At 46.6% G+C, this 22,548-nt stretch overlaps 2 long non-coding RNA genes across 9 annotated transcripts in view; one reads left to right on the forward strand and one right to left on the reverse strand.

Annotated features, from left to right (window-relative positions):
* Positions 1 to 2,151: 2,151 nt before the first annotated feature.
* On the reverse strand, positions 2,152 to 16,363 carry LOC143443308 (uncharacterized). The gene is made up of 4 exons (XR_013112164.1): positions 15,974 to 16,363; positions 6,813 to 6,868; positions 4,732 to 4,847; positions 2,152 to 3,800 (listed from the first exon to the last, which is right to left on the reverse strand). It is a non-coding gene; the product is annotated as an uncharacterized LOC143443308 (long non-coding RNA).
* LOC143443307 (uncharacterized) overlaps positions 11,455 to 22,548 on the forward strand; it is a 106,194-nt gene continuing 95,100 nt past the window's right edge. For all 8 annotated transcript variants that reach the window (XR_013112156.1, XR_013112159.1, XR_013112160.1 and 5 more), the window contains exon 1: positions 11,455 to 11,834. This is a non-coding gene — a long non-coding RNA (uncharacterized LOC143443307). The remainder of the gene's footprint in view (positions 11,835 to 22,548) is intronic.

Genomic DNA, 22,548 nt, shown 5'->3' on the forward strand with positions numbered 1-22,548 from the left:
GGCCTCAAGCCCGCCTCACCTGTCCAGCTCTTTTTCTATCTGCCCTTGACACCTCTTCCTCATCCGGTTCATCGATCACCTGTCTCAGAATGAATCTGGACTTCCTTGCTGGACCATATTGGGCTTCTCCTGTGACTGGCTCCAGTGTGACTTGTTCAGTCACACGTGGCCTACACACAAACAGATTAAACAATATATGTCCCCAGGAGCCAAGTGCGATGGCTGGGTGCTGTGCACTGGTTCTTAGAATCTACCAACGGCACATGGAAAATATTCCAAACAAAAGCTGCGTTTGTGCTGATCGTGGGCAGACTTTTCCTCGTTATTCCCCAAAAGATATACCAGAACAAGAATTACATAACATCTTCCTGTGTTGTTTGTTATGAGCCACCTAGAGGTGGGTTAAAGTATTGTCGAGAATGTACATAGCTTATACGCAAATAACACTGCTTACAGAAGAGATGGACCACCTCAGATCTTGGAGACTGTGGGAGTGCATGGACCAACTCCTAAACCAGTGACTCTCACCCTTCCTGATGCTGCAACCCTTTACACAGCTCCTCGTGCTGTGGTGACCCCGGCCATAAAATTATTGTTATTACTACTTCATAACTGTAATTTTGCTACTGTTATGAATCATAACGTAACTATCTGATATGCAGGATATCTGATATGGGGCCCCTGAAAAAGGGTCATTTAACCTCTCTCCCCAAAAGATAATGACCCACAGGTTGAGAACCACTGCCCTAAAGTTACCAAGGAACAAATGCATGTGTGACTTAGGGTTGATTGCAGTTAGAGTTAACTCTAAGAAAGTAATCTTTATTTACACGAGACTAGATGTCCCTTTGTAGCCCCTGCTGTCTCAAGACATACAGCCTTTGTACCTCCCTTAAATCTTCCTGTCATGGGCTTCCTACTGCTGAGGTTCCAGGCAAGTGCAGAGGTCAGTCCTTACAGCCAGTAGGAAGTGTGTAATAGAAGGTCTGTAGTAAGGAAAAATTCTGTTTTGCATCTGAGCAGCAAGCGGTTGCTGACTGAGAACCCAAGAGTTCTCTGTAATCAAGATATCAATGTTGGTTTTTGCCAAGCTAGGCTAGCTTGAAGACGGAGCAGTTTGAGAAGCAGAGTAAATCCTAAAGCTAGGACAATAAGACAATCAGCCACAAAACAATAACTGAGATTTATTCCTTCGTGGTAGCTGGCCAAAGGGCAGGCTGATATGTGCTGTTGCACAGGTCGAACACTGCACAGCTCCAGAAGTGTTCTTTGTAGAAACCACCGGCAGGGTAACGCAGACATTTCACAAAGGAATGACTGTGTTTAGGAGTCTGCCAATGCGCAGTGAAATCCGTGAGACGGAGACTAACCCACAGAACAAAATGGTTGATATTAATAGTGCTTGTAGTTTGTCCATATATCTGTGCTTCCTGTGGCTGCTGGACAAATCATTTATACAACTCCCTCATGGATTCAGCCATTTTAAAATGTTCATTATGAGACAATTATGGATTCACAGGAAGTTGCAGAGTGGTGGACAAGAACTTATAGCCCTTTATCCAGTTTCCCCAAGTAATGTCTTACAGAATCAGAATGATGTCAAAACCCAGAAACTGGCATCGGTGCTTTTCAGAGGCCAGTCAGATCTCATGTCACACCAACTCCTCCTTATGTGTACAGGTGTTCCTTAAAGTGGGATAGATTGATTCTCAGATGAACCATCAGAATCAGAATTTTGTGTTGAAAATGCCTTCAGCCACCTAGTCCCACAGCATACACTAGCGTGTTTCTTCTCATAGATTGCCTTCTTCCTGGGAGCTGCACCCCACTGCCCAGCAGACAGGGTAGGTGCTTCACATGGCAGCTTCACAGTTTCACTGAAACCTTGGCCTCACTGCTTTGGAGCCTAGAGTGAGGGAGCACTCAGAGTGGGGCATGTGTGGTGAAGCAAACTTGTTCACTTCATGGTTCCCAGAAAACAAGAGGCAAGAAGAGGTGCAAGTCCCAGTATCCTTCAAGTGCACACCCCCAGTAGCCTCATTTCCTCCCATGAGGCCTCACTCCTTAGAGTTTCATCACCTCCAAATAACATCTTGTGGCAGAGACTGGGTTTCAACATGTGAGTCTTTGCAGGACATTCTAGATGGGATGTGTGTGTGTGTGTGTGTGTGTGTGTGTGTGTGTGTGTGTGTGTGTGAGAGAGAGAGAGAGAGAGAGAGAGAGAGACAGAGAGAGAGACAGAGAGAGACAGAGAGACAGAGACAGAGAGGCAGAAACAGAGAAAAGGACAGAGATTGATAACCTGTGAAAATTCCAAGTCCTGTTCTCAATCCAGCTCTTCCACCAGCATGCATCTGAATAGTTTTATCACAGGAACTGGTAGTATGTTTTGTACTTCAGATACAATACTGCCCATTACCCATCACTGACTTCCTACCCCTCCCTAGATGAACCCCCATAACTACTAATCTATCCTCAAGGTCTGTATTGTCACTTTTGAAAGTGTTATATAGATGGAGATTCATCTTTTCATCTTTTTCTGAACAATCAGTCATTTAAAGTATAGCCCCGGCTGTCCTGGAACTCACTCTGTAGACCAGGCTAGCCTCGAACTCAGAAATCTGCCTGCCTCTGCCTCCCAAGTGCTGGTACTAAAGGCATGCACCACCACTGCCTGGTTGTTCTTTCTACTTAAGAAGATAGACTTTCATTGCTCAGTCCTTACGGCTCAGCTCCTTGCAAGGTCTTTGGCACCCATAGCTCTAACTTGGGGTTAGAGGTTCAGCCCTCTGTTTTATAAAGTCATTCTTGGCCACCTTCCTATAATCGGCAGAAAACCTATAGTGAAGAACTTGGGAAACACAGAGAGGCATCAAAGGCATTTGATTCTAGAACATTCCTCGTGGAGTATTGTGATGAGCTTCCTGATGGCCTCATGCTTGGGCAAGTATCAGTTGCAGCTCATGCAGCTGGTGGGCCGCCTATGACTACAATCTTTTTGCCTAACCATTGTTCCATCTTTGTTTTCAAAGTAAGGACCTGAGAGATCTGTCAATGACTTTTATTAGTTATCTTAATATTAAGTTCTAATTTTTAAGATTAGAAGGTACCCAGAGGATAGATAGCAAGCTGAAGGAGCTGGTGGGTGAGCCGGAAAGCCAGGGTGGAATTTTATGAGGCTCTTGTTGTGTTCTAGACACACCTATGTGTGCTGTTTTAGAAATTCCTTCTTCCGTGGAGGTTCTTCTTCACTGCCACCAAGATACACTCCATATTCTCTGCACACCGCATCAGTTACAGTAACTAGAAGCTGTCCGATACATCCTAAAGATGCCCCTTGTATTTCCCACGCTTTACCAGAAGCAAGGACTACCTGCATCACTGAATGCGATTTGCCTTTACCATTGGTATCTCCTTGCCTGGCAACCACAGCTGTCTTGGGTGTTCGCCATGGAAGACTTGGAGAGGAAGTAGACAGAGCCATAATCGGCCGCTTAGCATTTTCAGGAATTACAGATGAATGGAGAGGAACTCATTGTCCTAAATCCCCAGCTGGGTATGAGGTTCAGGAAATTCCCCCTTTGCGATTAATAAGCCCAATGATCTGGTGAGCTTAGGTCTCGGGTGACATAATATAATTGGCCTATTATCTGAGAAGTCTGGGCCGAATTGCCATGACCTGGCTCTGAAGGGCTTAAACACAGACAGGGATGATTCAGGCACCAGTGAGCTGTTAAGTCTGCAGGTCTCAGAAAACACTCGGGAATGTGATCAGCTTGATGAGTGAGGCACATTGTCACCTGTAGGAGGATATTGTGTCGGCGTGTGTCAGTGTGGCTATGGCCTCGTGGGGAGAAGTTACAATCCTGGTGTTTCAACTTGGCCTCAACACTGATGAATAAACCACAGCTATTTTATAAGCAAAACCCTCCAGTATTATATTACAATATACAATCATATATACTAGACTGGTTAGTTACAAGTCCCACAGTGGGAATGGGGAACACCGGTCACTGTGTGATTGATACTATGGTCAAGTATTCCATATTGTGTCATGTGTAAACGTTGCTCATTAAGGCAAATGATTGTTATGTTATGAGAATTGCTCTGAAATTGTGTTGGCCCCTTGAAAATTGGAAGATCAGAGTCCACATTTGACTTTTTTTTTTTTAAGGTTAGACCTTGAAGCCTTTAAGCCTGAACTCAAACACAATGCTGTTTAAGTTCACAGATAGGGCAGAGAAACCTGCCGCTGTGCCAGAGCCACTGGACTAGAGCCATGTGACTGAACTTTAACTCACATAGCACGGCAGGCTTCTCAGTGATTTGGGAAATTTGGTGGTGAACGGTGCAGTGAGCTTTTGTTCTTCTATGGTCTACTTTGGAAACTCCCTCTTGTTAGGTCAGTGGGGTGAAAGATGAACTCGTCCTGTATCCTTATTGCCATATCCAAGGAACCTTGGTCCTAACTGAACTGTCATTGTTTGAGGTAAGAACACCTACCGTGGGACACTGGAGATGTGCGTTTTCCTCGTCTTGGCATCGTCTTAGACACCAAGCAAAGGCTTGCATGATCACTCCACAGCCCAGACAGCTATGAGACCCTAACGTGAATTGGGTCCTAGAGCCCACTTTGCCAACAAAATTTGACCTGAACTGCCTGCAAGTTATCTATAGATTTCTCTCATTTACTGTGGACATTCATATTTTCCTGCAGGAATATTTATTTACCTGTGAGTTTGGGAGGGGAACAACACAGTCGTGGCATACACATCTCATTGTCTTTCTTTAATGGGAAGAATTTGATGATAAGCTTGTCCCAAGAATTTGCAGAAGAAATTGTGGACCTGAAATACACAACACATATTTATCTCCCTGCTGCATAAGCATCCTCTTTCTTGGGGGTTGGGAAAAGTAGAGTAAGGGACGGGTTTGGAAGATAGCTTGCAACTGGATGGCTTGGCTTGTTAGGTGGACTCAGTCCTTTATAACTGACAAAGTCTAAGGTACAATGTAGTGTGCTTACCTATAAACCCAGCCCTGAGAAGGCTGTGAAATAAGGCCAGCCTTGTCTACATAATGAAAACCTGTTCAAACAGACAGCCACAGAACCTAAAGTAATGAGGCCGTGTTAAATCCCAGAATTGCATGCTTCTTCTGCCTGTCCTATGTCAGAGTCAGAACATCAGCTACATACACTTTGTATTAGAGAGCCTGGACCGAGAAGTGAGCTTCCTGATGTCCTTTCCTGAGTATTCCATGGATTTCTGACCACATGGGAGAAGAAACATGAAGCGGTTGGCTCATTGTGAACTAGATTTCTACAGGAGCGAGTGAGGGCTTTATGGAAAAGCTGGAGTCTAAGTTCATGTTCACTTCTTAATTCATAGTACATTCATCTACCCAGTTATCGCTACTGTGAACCTTTCATGATAGAGAGAGACAAGAGGCTTAAATTCAGTATTTTTCTAGACAGTGTTTCAAAGAATTTAAATGATATGAACAGATTTGAGAAGAAGATTTCCATGGTCTCAAGTCAGTCTAGAAAGGGAAGAATTATGAAGAATTAAATAGAGTCCAACAGGCTTCATTTGCACAGCCTTTTCTGAATTCTTAACAAAGTCATACACAGTAAGCATCCAGAGAAACACTAGCATGAGGCCCTGGGTGTGTGCTTTGCTTCCTTCTCAGCACAGACAGCTTTTCTGTGAAGCTGTAACAGTTGAAGAGAGATTGATGGAGGGCGCATAGAGCTGAAGGACGCTGTGTAACCATGGGGAAATTCTTTATCACGTCCAGTCTTGTGTATGAAGGAACTTCAGACTCTTTCTTACAATGGGGCAGGGAGTACACATGTCATGTGGGACAAGAGCAAAGGGAGTGTGGTCTGGGGTGGGAGGGGTCACCTAATCTTGAAAAGTAACAGCCCTTGGGAACAATCTTCACTGAACCTTTGAAGTTCCTAGGTAGGCTTCCTGCTGGTGTCAGACTGTATGAAGCAGAGACCATCACTACCCTCTGGCCTACTAGCATCTTGAAAGCCAAGCATTCTCATGACCCATGAGTATACAGAGAAGGGAGGAGTCCCCTGCCTGCCTGATCTCACACTATGCTAAAGTTACTTCTAGAAAAATCAGTAAACATGCTTGTCATGTTGTAAAATCACTGTTGTCCGGTGTTACATCGTCAATTTTCCCATGAAGATACAGCCCTTGAAACTCTCCACAGGGCAGCTCTGTGGTAGAGATATAATGATGTGAAGGTAGGTTCTAGGTAGAGAGGAGCCTTCTGTTCTTTCTTTCTTACATGTGACACTAATGAGACCCTTGGCTTCTTCCTGCCACACTTGTTATCTGGAGCCCTGGTGGTGATCCTTCCTAGTCTGTCACTGAGTTGCTCTATTCTGTATCCTTGACTTTGCTGTGCCCTGGTATCCCCAGAGGAAGACAAAGACTTATAAGTATTGATGGAAAAATGCCTTGTCAGAGTGGGAATATTCCTGGCATAAAAATGGCAGTCACTGTGAAATAACTATTCCCTCAGCTGCCACTACAACAAAGTGTGTGTGTGTATGTGTGTGTGTGTAAAATACATTGTCAAGCAGACAACCATTTCTGAGAGGATGGAAACCCCTTGGCTCTACTATGCTCCCGACACTTGCGGACTTGACCAGAAGGTCATAGCACTTGTGGAATGCATACATGATTGACTCACAGCCATTGAAAGGAAGGAAGAAACAAGGGAGGAACAGAGGGAGGATAGAGAAGACTTTGACTTGGCAGAACAGAGCATCATCTCTGTTCTTTCCTTACCATGGAATCCATTGTTTCCAAGTACAGCAGGTCCTGTGCACCGATGGGTTCTGTATCTAAGTACAGATCAGAAACATTTGAAAAGGAAAACTGCATTGGAACTGAACGAGCTCAGACTGGTTCTGGTCATTGTTCCCTACCCAGTGTGGTGTCAAATGATTTAAATGTCCTTTCTAGTAGGTATTTTGAGAAATCTAGAGATAATCTGAAGTAGGTAAAAGGATGTGAGCAAGTTCTGTATAGATACCTTGGCTGGTCTTCTCTCTCTCTCTCTCTCTCTCTCTCTCTCTCTCTCTCTCTCTCTCGTCTGTGTGAATGAATTATATGATTGTTCAGGACTTTTGGAACTTGTCTGGTGATGTAGCTTGACTGTAGACTTTTTCCCCAAAAGCCCATGTGTTGAAGGCTCGGTTACCAGCCAATGGCACCACTGGGAGGTGGTGGGAACATTAGAAGGAAGGTCTGGGTGTGATGACTTGGGTCCTTGGCCATGTGCCCTTGAGTGAGGTTGTGTGCTATGGGTCTTTTCCTCCTCTCTCTGATTCTCTGCAGTTATAGCTTCACCAAACTCTCCCTGACACTATGAGTGACTTCCACACAGGCCCCAAAGCAACAGGGACAACTTTCTACAGGCTGAATGCTCTAAAATTGCAAGACAGACCAACCTTCCAATTCTTTTCAAGCTGATTATCGCAGGTGTTTGTTACAGCAACAAAGCTAACATATTTGTGTGTGACAAACGTGGTTCATTACTCCCCCCCTCCCCTTAACAAGAACAACTATTCCCTTTTTGATTTTTTAAAGATCTATTTTTATTTATGTTTGCATCTGTGAGTGTATGTGCACATGTATATGGGTGCCTGTACAGGTCAAAAGATGGTGTCAGATCTCAAGAGAGAGAGAGAGAGAGAGAGAGAGAGAGAGAGAGAGAGAGAGAGAGAGTTATAGGCCACCATGAGTCATCTGATGTGGGAGTTGGTCCTCTCCAAGAGCAACAAGTGCTCTTAGCTGCTGAGCCATGTCTCTTGTTTCCCCTTTGAAAATTTATAACCTATGAGCCCATGTCTATTTGGCGTAGGATAATCCCATAATTTGATGTACCTGGCTAGGTCTACTGATATTGAAATCTCCTGATGATTCAAGACAGTCCAAAAACAAACAAACAAAAAAAAAAAAAAAAAAAAAAAAAAAAAAAAAACCCAAAAAAAAAAACAAAAACAAAAAAAAAAAAAAAAAAACAACTCTTTGCTCATCATGAGTTGTTCCTTTTGCTCCTGACTGTATCCGTTTGCTCCCCACTTTTCCTTCCCACAAGGGTTGTGACATACAGGAAAGGGGATCACAGTCCAGAGTAAAGAGCACTGGGCTTGGAACCAGGAGATAAGGTCCCAGCAGAGGTACCTACTCATCATGCGATCTTAGGCAAATGGCCTGACTTTGCAGTCATAGTGAACCCCAGGGCCATGAAAGCTTTCTTCCTGGTAGGATGCTGTGTGAAGCTCAGGACAGGGAGCTCAGAGCTGCATCTACACCATGGCCACACAGCCTCCTCTAGAGGCTCCCAACCTGGTGAGGTCAGGGATGCTTTGTCGGGTAGCCTGAGCTAATTGGGGCTCACATCCTGTTTCACAAACTCCACAGTAATGATAATAACAATCACTATTGTCATGTTCCTTAGCAGCTTTTAATCGATGCATTAACTTAAAAAAAAAAAAAAATCCCAGACTTGCTATACTATAGCCAAGAGCCAGGGTTTGAGAGTTGACAACAGGCTGAGGTTTGTACCTCAGTTTACCCCGATGTAACATCAAGGAAGTGGGTGGCACATACCTCTACAGCAGTGAGCTCTTTTGGGTTCATTGTGCCTAAGAGATGTGACTGCAGTTGTAATGTTATAGCAAAAGAAGCTGAGGCTCAGAGCCAACCTCTGGGTCAGACCCAATTCAAACCTGACATCTAACCCAAGAAGGTAAAGAATGAAAATGAAAAAAGAAAAAGGAAAGAAAGAAAGAGAGAGAGAAGGGAGGGAGGGGAAAAGGAAGAAAAAGGGAGGGAAGAAGGGAGGGAGAGAGACGAGAGAGAGAGAGATGAGAGACAAGAGACAGATGAGAGACAAGAGAGGGAGAGAAAGGACATGACTGAGTGCTCCCAGATATGGTGGAAGAGAAAGTTTATTGTAGATAAAAGGGAGGATATAGCCAGAGTTAGACGCATCTGGGAAGGATCAGAGTGGTCATGACCCTCAGCCTTGTAAGAAGGGAAGAGGCTGGGGTGGAGGAGGTGAGAGAGGAACCAGGCACAGCATCTAAAAGGACACAGGTACAAAAGGGGCAGGTACCAGATGGCTGGATTATGTAGGGATGAGCCTCCGAGAGAAGGGTAGCCCAGACCCTGGGCTGAAGAGTCCAGGGTAGAGGGCAGCGTATGCCAGCTACATCCTGTTAACAGGTAGGGACTGAGGGATGCTGGGAGAACATGGCGGTCCGGTCCACTCTGATATGTTAAATTGCTTGTCTCGGCTTTGAGACTTAGCAGGTAACTGACCTACAAAGTCTCCCTCAACTTAGTGAGCCACAGAGCAGGTGAGCAGGGCAGGAGATGACCACCCAGGACAGGAGATGACCACTTCCCTTGGAACTCAGCCTGTCGGGTGCAGGAGCAATACAAGCCCTGCTCAAGTGACTTCCAGCTTTGCTCTCTGGATGGACTTGACCAATCAGGTGGCTGAGGCCTCCTCATGGGATAGTCTTGTTCTGCTGTGACTCCAGGTGCCTGGCTTATCATCTGCCCCAAATATAAAGACAGCACTCTATGCTAACTCTTTAATTTCTGAGCACAGGATTGAGTGTGTTGGAGAAAGAGACACAGAACAGTGAACACAATAGACTTTGTAAACCATCTTCTTAGGAACTCCCCAGCAGTGAAGAGAAAGATGACCAGTGAGGCTGATAAAGTCTAAGCATTTAAAACACAGACACACCCACACAGCCATCCTTGCTCAGTGTTGAGAAGGGGAACTGGTCCTTGGAAGCCTGGGGCTACCTTGGGTTTTTAGGATGTGCTGGACTCCGGTTAATGACAGCATGGAGGGTGGATTCTGGCTCAAAGGAAGAAATGACTATGGTAAAGAGGGTGTGTCTTATGCATCAACAACTGAGCCATTGTCCTATCCCCTCAGGACACCCCCTTTTCCCTGTTATTGGAACCCCAGGCTTAGCAGTCAGTGTGATCACGCTGTGCAGCTTCCCGTTTCCAGCTAGAAATGCCTCCCCTCCCTTCCTTTGACCCCTCCTCTCTGCCCCCTTTTCCTCCCCTTCATCTCACTCTGACTGGTCCTTCTTTCTCTTCTTTGCCTCCTCTCCCCCTCCCTTTTAAGCCCCCATCCCACCCATTTCCTGTACCCCTTCTGAAGTCCTAATAACCTGCAGGCCCATGATTCCTACATAGAAAACCAATCCTCTCTCCACTTTGGAAGATGCTGTTTCAAAAGCAGCCCTGGCTGAAACAAAAGCCTCAAGATGGAAGGAGCCCAGAGGGACAGAATCATTTCCAGGGCGGAGCAGACTAAGAAAAGGCTCACTCTGACCTCACCTGTCCCTCTGGCCGCAAAGGACTGTTTAACTGGAACATTCTAGACCACACCCAGCCTCCAAACCACAAGGCTCCCTCCTTGTCTTCCTCCTGGCCCAGATCATTTTCCTAGGGGGGTTGATTGTGGGGTTTGTTTCCAAAGCAAAGTATCTCTTCCTTAACACTCTACCTTCCTGTGACAAGAAAGACTGAATCACAATGGTGTGATTTTTTTTTTTTTCGTTCACCATTTAGTCATCATTGGAGCTTCCGGGTAGAAACAAAGCCTGCTTGAGTTTACAATGGCCAGGTCTCTGATTGGTGGGGAACAGACACACAGACACAACCATCCGTATTCAGCACCTGGGGTAGCATCTCCTTTCTGCTATAAGCCGAATCCCTCAGCCTCCTTCAGAACTTCTCTCTAGACTCATTCCCATTGGGCTACAACTATGCCAGATGCCCAGCGTTACTCGAATCTGGATCAAGCAGAGCCCAGGAACGTATTCTCACACAGCTCCAGTGTGAACACCTTGCTTTGCCAGGTTTGGTTCAGTTATAATGAGGGACAGACCCTGACAGTTTGCTAGCAAGCCTGATTCAAGCTGTAGTTTCCACTGTGAACTCCTTGCTTCCTCCTGAGGACACTGGGCCTCTCACCCTCATCCCTCTGCTTCCTCCCTCTTCCCACTTCTGGCCATGAGGTTGTGCTTCACTCTGCTGGCACTCCCTCCATGATGAACTGCCTCTCTAGAACAAGGAGGCTGATTCTAGGCAGAAACCCCTCACAACTGTGAGCCAAAGAACCTTTTCTCTTTTTAAGTTGAATGTCTCCAGTATTTGTTCTAGTGACAGAATGCAGACTAACATATCCCTTAAGATAAATCCTGTGCTGGTTAGTTTTTGTCAGCTTGATGCAAACTAGAGTCAGTTTGGAAGAGGGACCCTCAGTTGAGGAATTACCTCCACCAGATTGGCCTTTAGGCAATCTGATGCAGAAGGGCACAGCCCACTGTGGGCAGTGCCATCCCTGGGCAGGTAGTCCTGAACTGTATTTAAAAAGCAGGCTGAACAAGCCATAGAGCATAATCCGGTAAACAGAGCTCCTCTGTGGAACCTTGGGACTAGTTGTCTCGCCTTGTGTTGATACCTATCTGCAAAAGGACTGAAGCCTCTGTGCCCTGCCCTGGCCTCAGTGACTGTTGAACTTCTGGCATTGTTGCTGGGCTCATACAGGCCTGCTTATCAGCCTAGCTGCTGGCCAGCACTCTTGAGGCCCTTTTGGATCTCCATGTGAGCCATCCTCTCGGCCTGTCCCAGCTAAAGGACTTCATGGGGGACTTCATGGCGGATGTGGACTGAGTCTGCAAGCTTCTGAAGCATCCTCACTGGAGAAGATTCCCCAGTTGAGACCGTTAGCGCATTTTTGCCCAAATGACTGTTCCCTGCTTGGTGAGGTGCCTGTTTAACTTTCATATTAGTGTGACATTATAAGGAATGTTTGTGTGAGTAAACCGAGCATGTTTGAAAGGCAAATTTTACGTGGACATCCTAATTGTGAAGCTTATAGCCCATAGACTGTATGCCCACTTGGGGAGGTGGAGTGTGGGGAGTTTGCGCTTATCCCACACTGCTGCTGGGGTGGGTGCTGGGCTGTAGAGAAGCACCAAGACCCTGCTCCTGGGATGGGAAAGCAGGAGCTTGTTCGGGAGTCCCCAGGCCTGTCACAAGGCCAGGACCATGGGGTTCTCAGACTCTTGGACATACAGACACTGCTGGGAATCACAGAAGAGCAGAGAACAGGGAACAGAGTGGGTGTGCCTCCCCCAGGGCTTGGGACGGCGTCTAGCCCGGGGCCAGGGGGAAGAGGGGAACTCTGGCTCGACCTAGAGGGGATGATTGTCTTTGGCTTGACGGAGGCAGGCTTGGTGGTGGATATGGTTGGGAACCAGCACAGAAAGGCCTTCTACAGGATATTAGGCTGCGGCTCTGTAGGTGAAGACCTTTTTCATGGCTCCCCATGGCAGATCTTGATGAAAAGAGACAGTTCATGGTTCTAGACAGTTTATTGTCATGCGGAAAATGGCTGTGTAAAACCATACCCCACTTCTCAGGGTGGGCCTGAGATTAAATACCTTTTGCAGAGAGGTACCTCATTAGCATGGAGAACTCTGTTTGGGCCTGTGTCACATCTCTTTTATGTGACAAGCATGGCACGTATTCCAAGTCTGGAGTCTGGCAGGGAGCTGGGAGTCACCTAAGCCTCAGGTGTGTGCCCACCGAGTCTCTGGGTCATGACCTGCTCTACTTTACCAAACTTCCTGGCATGGTTTTACGACCCACAATAGACCATGCTCTCTGTCATTGTGGTGTTTATTATAGCAAGAGAAATCAAACCAGGACATATCCAGTGTCCTTTCCCCAGGAACTCAGCTATATCTAGACAGGTGCAGGGATGGCTTTATTTAACTCCTTTATCCCCCCCGCCCCCAACAAAATGCTTACTGGAAATCAGCACCCAAGAGATATACTAGCCCAGGGGCTGATGGGATTCCATGTGGTGGCATCCCTTGGACAGTTAAGGAGAGAATAGGTGGGTACTTGTGGGTCATTTGTCTCTAGAATGAAACTATATATTGCTTCCATGTTGAAAAGGCTTCTTTTTATTAAAACAAAACAATTTTTGAGCCTTAACCTCTCAGTTGGGTGTATGGAAAAATTTGATAGAAGGGTCCTGGAAATGCCATGATGTGGCACAGACCTGTGAATCCCAAAACAGAAGTACACTCCTTGGCTTTCATCTCCGAGGACTTCAGAACCCTTGATGTGGCCACTCCAAGTAACACAGATACACCCTCCCAAAGATCTCAGGACTGTTGGAAAATGTGTATGTTTTTGATGTTTTAATAAAGCTAGCTTTGATATCTTGTCCCCTTTAAAACTGAATCAAAATGAGTTAGAATCTTTGAACAAGATCTACTTATTTCAAGTGTGTGTTAGTCAGTTGGGGCTGTGTGATGCTGTGATAGACAAGCATCCCCATAAGCAGCTTAATATTCAAAGATTAATAGTAAACCTCACATCTGCAGGATATACACTCTAAAACCTCCATCAGTCCTCTGAAACCCTAGTCAGCACTTGTTATGGCTGAAGTGTCCCCTACAGGCTCCTATGTTTGAATACATGGCTCTATGGTCCTTTTTTGGAAGGTTATGAAGCCTCTGAGTGGTGGGACCCAGCTAAAAGAAGTAGATCTTTGCAATGCAGGCATTGAATTTATTGTCTGGCCCCACTTTCTATCTTACCTCTGCTTCCTGCTCTACTCAGATGAGACTAAGTAGACACCTACTCCTGCCAGCTCTCTTGCCACATCTACAACCATGGGCTATATCCTTCGGCCATGAACCAGAATAAGGGTATCTTCCTTTAAATTGATCCTTGTCAGATATTTGGTCACAGTAATGAGAAGGTGACTAGTATAGGAGTGAACCCTAGGTACGATATGTGTTTCCTTATATGCTGTAGAGTTTTGCCACACGGTACCAGAGTTAAACTTTTTTTTTTTTTGTTTGTTTTGTTTTTCGAGACAGGGTTTCTCTGTGTAGTCCTGGCTGTCCTGGAACTCACTCTGTAGACCAGGCTGGCCTTGAACTCAGAAATCCGCCTGCCTCTGCCTACTAAGTGCTGGGATTAAAGGCGTGCACCACCACCGCCTGGCAGAGTTAAACTTTTAATGTCTGGTTTGTGCTACTACTCCTGTGCTTTCTGGATGTTACTAAGAAAAATAATGTTAACAACTCAAGCACTGTGAAATCATAACCATCCGCCTGATAATCAAGATGGTTACTAAATTACTAATGGGAGGGTAGCAAATACAGCATGGATGCTTCAGGTGAAAGGATGATGCATGTTCCAGGTGGAATGAATGAAGCAAGATGGTACATTGTTGAAGTAATAAATTAAAAACATCCTCTGGTAAAGCTGACTATCTAAGCTGTATTGGCTTTGCCTAGCTCAGATGCCATATTTTGTGGCCAGAGGCCACGTGCACACCACAGCTAGAAACGGCCAGCCAGAAACACCAGCCCTGCCACCCATGAGACGCCAGCGTGGGAGATGGCTCTACCAATATTCCACGCTGTCTCTGCAAGGCTGGGCATTGCCCAGACCATCCCGCCAACCACTCGGACTTGGTACAAATGAGACTCTAATGCTTAGATTATCCAAAGGCTTATATATTTAGTAATGATCAATAACAAGATGCCCTTACAATCAGAAGTGTAACCCAATACCCAACCTAGATATACCAACTACCTTTGACTGCTACAGACAAGTGAACATCAGCCTCCATGTCCCCCTCTCTCATTCTCTCTCTCTCTTAGCTCCTCCTTTTCCTTCTCCTCCTCCTCTCCTTACTCCTCCTCTTCCTCTCCTTACTCCTCCCACCTTAGCTCCTCCTACAGCTTGGGGATGACAAGCAATTTAGGATTTACAAGTCTTTTTTTTTTTCCTGGAATTTTCCACTTAATGTTTTCGACTGCAGTTGGCCACAATTAACTACAAGTTCTAAAAAGGTACCAGTAAGTAAATGCAGCCTAGTGTACTAACTGTTTTTACTGCACGCCCATATGCATGGTGCCCTTCTCTACTTTAACCTTATTTCAGCACCAGGATAAGCAGGCACCATTCTCAGCTCTGCCCATCCCCTGATGGAGTTGCCTAGGAAGAGATCTGATGACTTCCAAATTGCACAGTCTGGGCGGGTGGGGAGTGAGATGATGGTGCAATTTGGTGGAATGGACTGGAAGCCACAAGGCTGGAGGTTTTCTCTTGTTAGTGCTTGCCCATAGGCGCATCATCTAACCTATCCCAGATCCTGTTCCTTTCTTCATGGCTGCAAGTGCAGGAGGCAGGGGTGGCGAGTAGAGGGATAATTATGCCCCTTAGACTTTCCTGGGAGGAATGTTGTATGGATCCATATACAGCCAAGCCAGGAAAAGTGAAATTGGAATGAAAGGGAAGAGAAGCATTTTAATAACAGGGTAGAGAGCACTCTGGGATTCACAGCCAAGAGATTTGTATCTGTAGCAGGGTAAGACTACAGGTAAGTGAGCCCTGAAGAGCAGCGGTTTCAACTCAACAGTGAATATTGCTCTCTTAGGGGAAGAAGCCCCAGGTGTGTAGTAGTCTCTGGGGTTCCTTCAGTTCTCCATATGTCTTAAGGTTCTGGAAACAGCGGAGCTCTGAAGAGCTAGAAGGTCCCAGGGCGCCGGATAAAAACCGGGCGATGACCAGGCTAGCCCCAGCTTCTCATGAGAAAAGCTAATTGTTTTGCTTCATGTAGTACCACCAGAAAAAGCCCTGGGGCTTGCCACAGTCACACAGAGAGGGAGAATTTGTCTGTCTGGTCAAGTCTCTCTCTCAGGTTAGCTTTATGATAGACAGAGCCTGCCTGCACACTTGTCTGCTCTCTCCTGAGAGGGGAGGCCAGACCAGGAAATAGTTACAGAGGCATCTGTACTGTGCTCCACCACCCACAAAGCAGCCAGCCTCTTTCTCTGTCCACCTGCCCATGGTCCCACATGTCTGACCTGAACTCAGTGTGCCTGCTTAGGTAGTGGGTCCCACGGTGCCTTGATCTTCCACAACAGGGAAGCCCCAGGGCAGGCGGTGAGAGGCCAGTGATGCAAGGCACAGAGCAACGTGCTGCTGCGGGCTGTGCCTGCAAGCTACTGAAAGCAGGAACATCAGTACAATGGGCCCAGCCTAGCCAAGCGGGTAAAATGTCAGGGCACTGTAACCTCTGCAACAAGATGGTGTGAAACTCAGTGAGACTCATTTCAGCTAGATCGAAGTTCTTCCCTGACCAAAGACTATGGTTGAGGTCAAATGATTCTCTCAAAGATTCATTAGTGGCTTGAACTGATGGGGGTGGGGCTATGCAAATAGCCTCGGACTTAACACTTCGCAGGCCAAAATGATTGCACAAGCCGCAGCCATTATGTCCACATTCCTGCTAACAACAGCGGCCGGGTCGACAACCAAAATGGTAGAAAGGAAAGGCACTTCTCCACGTACAGTCGCTTCTGAAAAACTGCGTATGACACATGTGACGTTTCACTTTATTCTGGGTGGCCTCACACCCAGTTAACAAAGTATCAGTAAGTTAAACCAGAATATAGGGGTAAGTAAACAGGTAGCTTGTCCTCCATTAGGGTGGGGAGCCCTGAGCCAGCTGCAGGGGGGTGCACTCAATCATCAGTGTGTTCTTATTTCTCAAGGATGCAGGAGCTAAGGAAATAGAGTGGGGGAGGGGCTACATATAGGCAAGGGGGGAGGGATAAGAGGAAGCCAGGGTCCAGGTCCAGGGAAGTATGAATGAGAGATAAATGCCATGCCAGAAGGAGGGGGGGGGGGGGCTATAAGATCGCTCCAGCTGCTGACTGGGTTCCTTAAAACCACCCACCCTCTATGGGCAACTGATGAGGGTGAGTTGGAAGAGGGATTCTTGCCAGCAGCCTCTATCAGCCAGGGCTGACCTCATGCTCCCTTCAACCTTAATATGCCCTTCCACCCAGCCTGCAAACATTCTCTCCTTGCCCATCTTCTGCCCCCCACCCCTCCCACCTCCCATATCCCTGGAGGGTTCTATGGTCTGGATACACCCCATCTGCATGGCTCCTCCTCGGGATGGTCAGTGGCTCCCAGCAAACCGACTCTGCCTTATTTGCTCAGGAAAAAGCTTCTTGGGGGTAAGGGTAGAAGAAATAGAAATTAAAACCTCTCCAGTCTGCAGGACATTCGGGACTAAGGGATAGATAGCCACTATCCCGGCTCTAAGCTTCTCATGTGACAACATGTACCAGGAGCTGAAGAAGCCAGGAAGAGAGCCACCCTCTCCACCTAGCGGTGGCCTGAACTGAACAGAAACTAGCCTGTGTTTTTCCCCAGACCTATGAGAGTCAAAACCACCAGTTGCCAGGGCATCGCTCCTTAGAGGAGGAGTCTGCTCCATTATCAGGTTCTGTGTCAGAACATGTTAGCCCAGACAAGTCAAGGAAATGTCACTCATTGGAAAAGGACCTACTATGGCCAGATGTTCCTCCCCCAGGGCAGTGGGTGTTGGAAAGGGAAGGAGCTGGCTGACCTGCAGATGCTGCATCCCAGTAGGGCTGCCCAAGGATTCCTCTGGAGGGAGGAATGAGTGGTGCAAGGAGGGGCTTGGTGGTCTTGGGTTCAAATGCTGCCTTCCTCAGTCACTGTGCAAGTCAGCTTCTCTGGGTCTGGGTGTTTCGATCTGGAAAAGCTGTAGCCCTGACTTGGTCATAGGGAGGATGAAGAGAGCATGCTTGAAAGATACCTTGCTGCGTATCAGGGGGCTTGCCTTCACCTCCTCTGTGACAAGCAGCCCCTGGCAGCTGACTTCCTCTGCTATTTGACAGCAACAAGCCTGGTGGGGCCCTGGGGCTTCTGCAAGATCCAGGGAGCAAGGACCAACTGAAGGATCCTTTCTTCTTGTGGGTGTTACACTAGATGCTGCTGGCTAGGTCAGGGTACTAACTTGACCCACACCCCTCTCAACTGCTCGCCATCCCTCAGCCTTCTGTGTCACCTTCTCCCCAGATCCTTCAGGGAGCCTCACGGCTGTGGAGTGAAGAGAGAAGGAGGTTACCATGTCCATAGCTCATGTTCATTTCCAGGCCACTGAAGAGCTACTGCAAGGCTGGCTCCAAGCAGCACACCCTCAGTGAATGGATGCCTTAGTCAAAATTCTCATTTCTTCATGGCTCCTCCAATATCTTAGCAACCCCCCCCGTGTGTGTGTGTGTGTGTTATTTCAATTGAAGAACAACATTCCTCCTCCACTTTTGTTTTTCTCGAGCAAAGACCTAGTTTAACTCCATACTCAAGGATGAAAGGGGCAATTTGAGCAGGCATAGAATGACAACTACTCTGACACCAGCTCAATGGGGACCTGTTTGACCCTGAGGAACACATGCCACATCCCGGTTGGCTCCCTGTTCGGAGGAGTCAGGTGCCAGGATAAGGAGCCCAACAACGTGTGAGTGTCAATGACATGTCTGAGAGCCGAGTGTTGTACCTGTGCACACGGGGCTGGCACCCTGTGGATGCGCTGAGGCCCTGGGATAGGTGTATACCTACTGAGGGAGGAAGATTGAGGGGAGAGATGAGGAGACTCTTCCTGCCATAGTTGCATCGTGGAAAAAGTGTGGCAGGCGGAAGTAGCTTGATTATGCTGGGGCTGAGTTCATCTGCCTTTGAGAGGAGCTCCAGGAGGACCAATGAGCAGGGAGTGGGAGAAATGAAAGGTGATGTGGCCAGAAGGAGGGAAACACTGTGGGTCGCTTCTGACTTTATGTAGATATGCATGCTAATCACCTGGGCTGTCCTTGTCACCTCAACACCCCTTAATACCCCAGGGTAGAGAATGGGTAGTTTTCAGATGATAAACCCAGGCAAGGGCAAATTGGAAATGATAACTCCTGGGTCAATCATTACACCCAAATAGAAGTCGCCTTAGCCTTATATTCTGTGTGTGTGTCTCTCTGTCTCTGTCTCTCTCTGTGTGTCTCTCTCTCTCTCTCTCTCTCTCTCTCTCTCTCTCTCTCTCTCTCTCTCGTGTGTGTGTGTGTGTGTGTGTGTGTGTGTGTGTGTGTGTGTGCTTTTTGTAGGCTGGTCCAAACTCTAAGCACTGGGCTCATCCTCCTCCTGTCTCGGGCTACCAAGGAGCTAAAACGCCAAGCACTCACCGCTGTCTGTGCCTGAAGTACCTCATTTTCAGAAGTCCCCGGCAGTCTGGCTATGGAGGTTGGAATGGGGTCAGGCTTCTTTCTAGTTTCCTCTCTGGTCCTTCCTGGTTTCTTCCACAGAGCCTGGGGCTCTGGGCTCCTCTTCCTCCCTCAGTCTCTCTTCTGTGGTGTTAAGTTTCACCCACACTGGGGTCTTTGTTACACTGACCTTCATTGTATTTTCTCCTTGTTGCTCCTGACCACAGATGCTGGCCGGAGGCAGGGAACAGAGCTGTCCTTCAGAATGGACCTCAGTGGTATCAGTGTCCCATACTGTCACCATTGTTCTGGGATGTGGCTGCACACCTTGGGTGAACAGGTGGTCCAGGGCAGACTGGAACATCCCTGACTGGCCACTGGTGGGCACTCATATATTCAGATCTACCTCTCTGTGTGTGAGCACACGTGTGTATTCCTGTGCATATGTGTTAGTGCCTGGGGAGCTGAAGTTGACATTGGGCATCTTCTTCAACCACATTCCTCATTATAAAAAAAATAGTTATTTTTATATATGCGGATTTTTGCATGCTTGAGTGTCTTTGCATCACATACATTCCTGATGATCCTGAAGGCCAGGAAAGGGCATTGGATCTCCTGGAACTAGAATTACAGATGGTTGGGAACATCCATGTTGAATGCTGGGAATTGAACCCAGGTCCTCTGGATGAGCAACCAGTGCTCTAAACCTTCAGCTCCATCCTCCTTACTTTTTTTTGAGACAAGACCTCTCACTGAATTTGGAGCTCTATTTTAGACAGACTACCTTATGAATAAGCCCCGGTGATCCCTCTGCCTCTTCATCCCCGGTGCTGGGATTATAGGTACATAGCAATGCACCTAGCTCTTATGGGGGTGCAGGGAATCACGCAAACACTTTATACAATGAGCTGTTTGCCCAGATCCCTCAAGTCTGCATTGTAAATGAAAAACCAAACAAAACTTATTGCTCAGTGATAGACACGAACCCTCAGTGGCATTGAAGGCGAAGGCCAATCCTGCCCCAGCTGACTTGGTCCTCTTATTACATGTTTTTTTTCTGGTTAGGAGGCTGTTATTTCTCCAATGACTCTAACTTTCAGTATTCTATTGCCTACAGTTGCAAATATGTTCATAGCAGATAATACAGTTATAAAGAAGCAAGACTCCTAATGCAAAGGATTACTGTGATTCCTTTTTAGTTTGTTTTGAGATGTGATCTTGATATATATATATATATATATCTCCTTAAGGGGCCTAGAGCTCACTGTGTAGACCAAGCTGGCCTCAAACTCACAGAGATTTGTCTGCCGTGCTAAGTTTAAAGGCATGTACCGCCGTGCCTGTCTTCTGAGTCATTTTAATATTTAAAATGTATTAATATTATTTTTTTTATAATGTTAAGGGTTGAGCCTAAGGTTCTGAAGGTGCTAGGCATGTACTTTCCTGGGCTACATCTCCTGTTCCTACTTTGGTTTTTTTTTTTTGTTTGTTTGTTTTTTAATTTTATTTGCTTTATGTGGCTTTGTTTGTTTATGCACAAGAATGTTTTGCCAGCATGTATGTGTGTATATAGCATGTGCATACTTGGTATCTGTGGAAGTTAGAACAGGATGTCAGCTCCCCTGGAACTGGGGTTACAGATGGTTGTGAGTAGCCATATGGGTGCTGAGAACGGAACCCAGGCTCTCTGCAAAAACAGTGAGCACATCTAACTGCTGAGCCACCTCTCCAGCTCTCTACTCTGATTTGTTTTGTTTTGTTTTGTTTTTCGAGACAGGGTTTCTCTGTATAGCCCTGGCTGTCCTGGAACTGACTCTGTAGACCAGGCTGGCCTTTAACTCAGAAATTCGCCTGCCTCTGCCTCCCAAGTGCTGGGATTAAAGGCGTGTGACACAACTGCCCAGCCTGATTGTTTTTTTAATCCAAAATTTATTTTCAGAAGTGACTGGGAATTTTGAGAAATAGATCCACAATTTTTCCTTTTGCTATAATAGAATTGGGACTGATTCAGCACATACACAGTATTTATATTCAGAATTGGACCTGTTGAGCCCCACTGGAAAGTGGATATCCTTTCTCGGGAAGGGGAGCAAAGAGTCTCTACTAGTGTAGTAGTAGTGATGTGTGTGTGTGTGTGTGTGTGTGTGTGTGTGTGCGCGCGCGCGCATGCACGCACAAACCGGTGTGAGAAGCAGGGAGAGAGGTAGAGTCCGTTTGGATCATGTGCAAGGAACATAGGGTTATGATATTATTTCTTTTTTTAAAAGGGTTTATTTATTTATTTATTTATTATATGTAAGTACACTGTCGCTGTCTTCAGGCACCTCAGAAGAGGGCATCAGATTTCATTACAGATGGTTGTGAGCCACCATGTGGTTGCTGGGATTTGAACTCAGGACCTCCAGAAGAGCAGTCAGTGCTCTTAACCACTAAGCCACCTCACCAGCCCTATGATATTATTTCTGTCTAATGAGGGACCTACATTGCTAACAGAACAATATCACAGTGTAAAATAGGCCTGCAAGAGAAGGAGGGTGATGGGAACCTCAGTCAATCAGTTAATGCTGGCTGAAAGGGCTTATGGGAAACCGTCCTGGAGGAGCTGGCATCTGGCATATAGATTAGCTATTCTTATGGTGATGACAAAGTGCCCCACATAAAGAACTAAAGAGAAGATTTGCTTTGGCTCACAGTTTCAAAGGCTCAGTCTGTGGCTGCTTGGCTCCATTCTCTTGGTAGAACATCATAATAGTGGGAATGCAGGATGAAGAAGGTGTTCTGTGGCAGAAGCTGAGAAATGGGTACAGGAAGGACAAGGCAAGATACAACGCTGAGGAGGAGTCACCCAGGACGATCTGATGCTCTGGCTGATAGCAGCCCCGTACTTTTTAGCATCTCCAAGCCATACTTCCAAATTATAAATCCATCAAGGGGTTAATCCACTGATTAGCTCAGAGCCCTCAGGATCCAGTCACCTGTCCTTATCCCCCAAGCCTATGAAGGGACACTTTACACTCCATAACAGTGTGTGCTTGCCCTTTGGGATGGTTAAACGTCTATGAGAGAACACAGTAGAGAGCCTCAGGTAGAGGGGACAGCAGCTGCCATGACAGGCCGTAGGTTCCTGTCCCATTGTGCCCTTCTCTTTGCTCTGGACTCCAAGTTCAGGTCTCTGTCACATCCACCTCTTCACACATGCAGCAAGACTCTCAGTGCTCCTGAGTTAGGCTGGAGTCCCCTCTGCTCTGGAAGCCTCACAAGAGAAGCTGCCATCTGCCTGAAGCAGTGCTGACAGAGACTCGTTTTGCTTGGCAACTTCTTGTAGGACCACAGTATTCTCTTGCAACATCTTTTAAGTACCACAAAGTTATGTGACT

This window comes from Arvicanthis niloticus, chromosome 8 (genome assembly GCF_011762505.2).
Source record: "Arvicanthis niloticus isolate mArvNil1 chromosome 8, mArvNil1.pat.X, whole genome shotgun sequence".
In the NCBI taxonomy this organism is placed as follows: Eukaryota; Metazoa; Chordata; class Mammalia; order Rodentia; family Muridae; genus Arvicanthis; species Arvicanthis niloticus.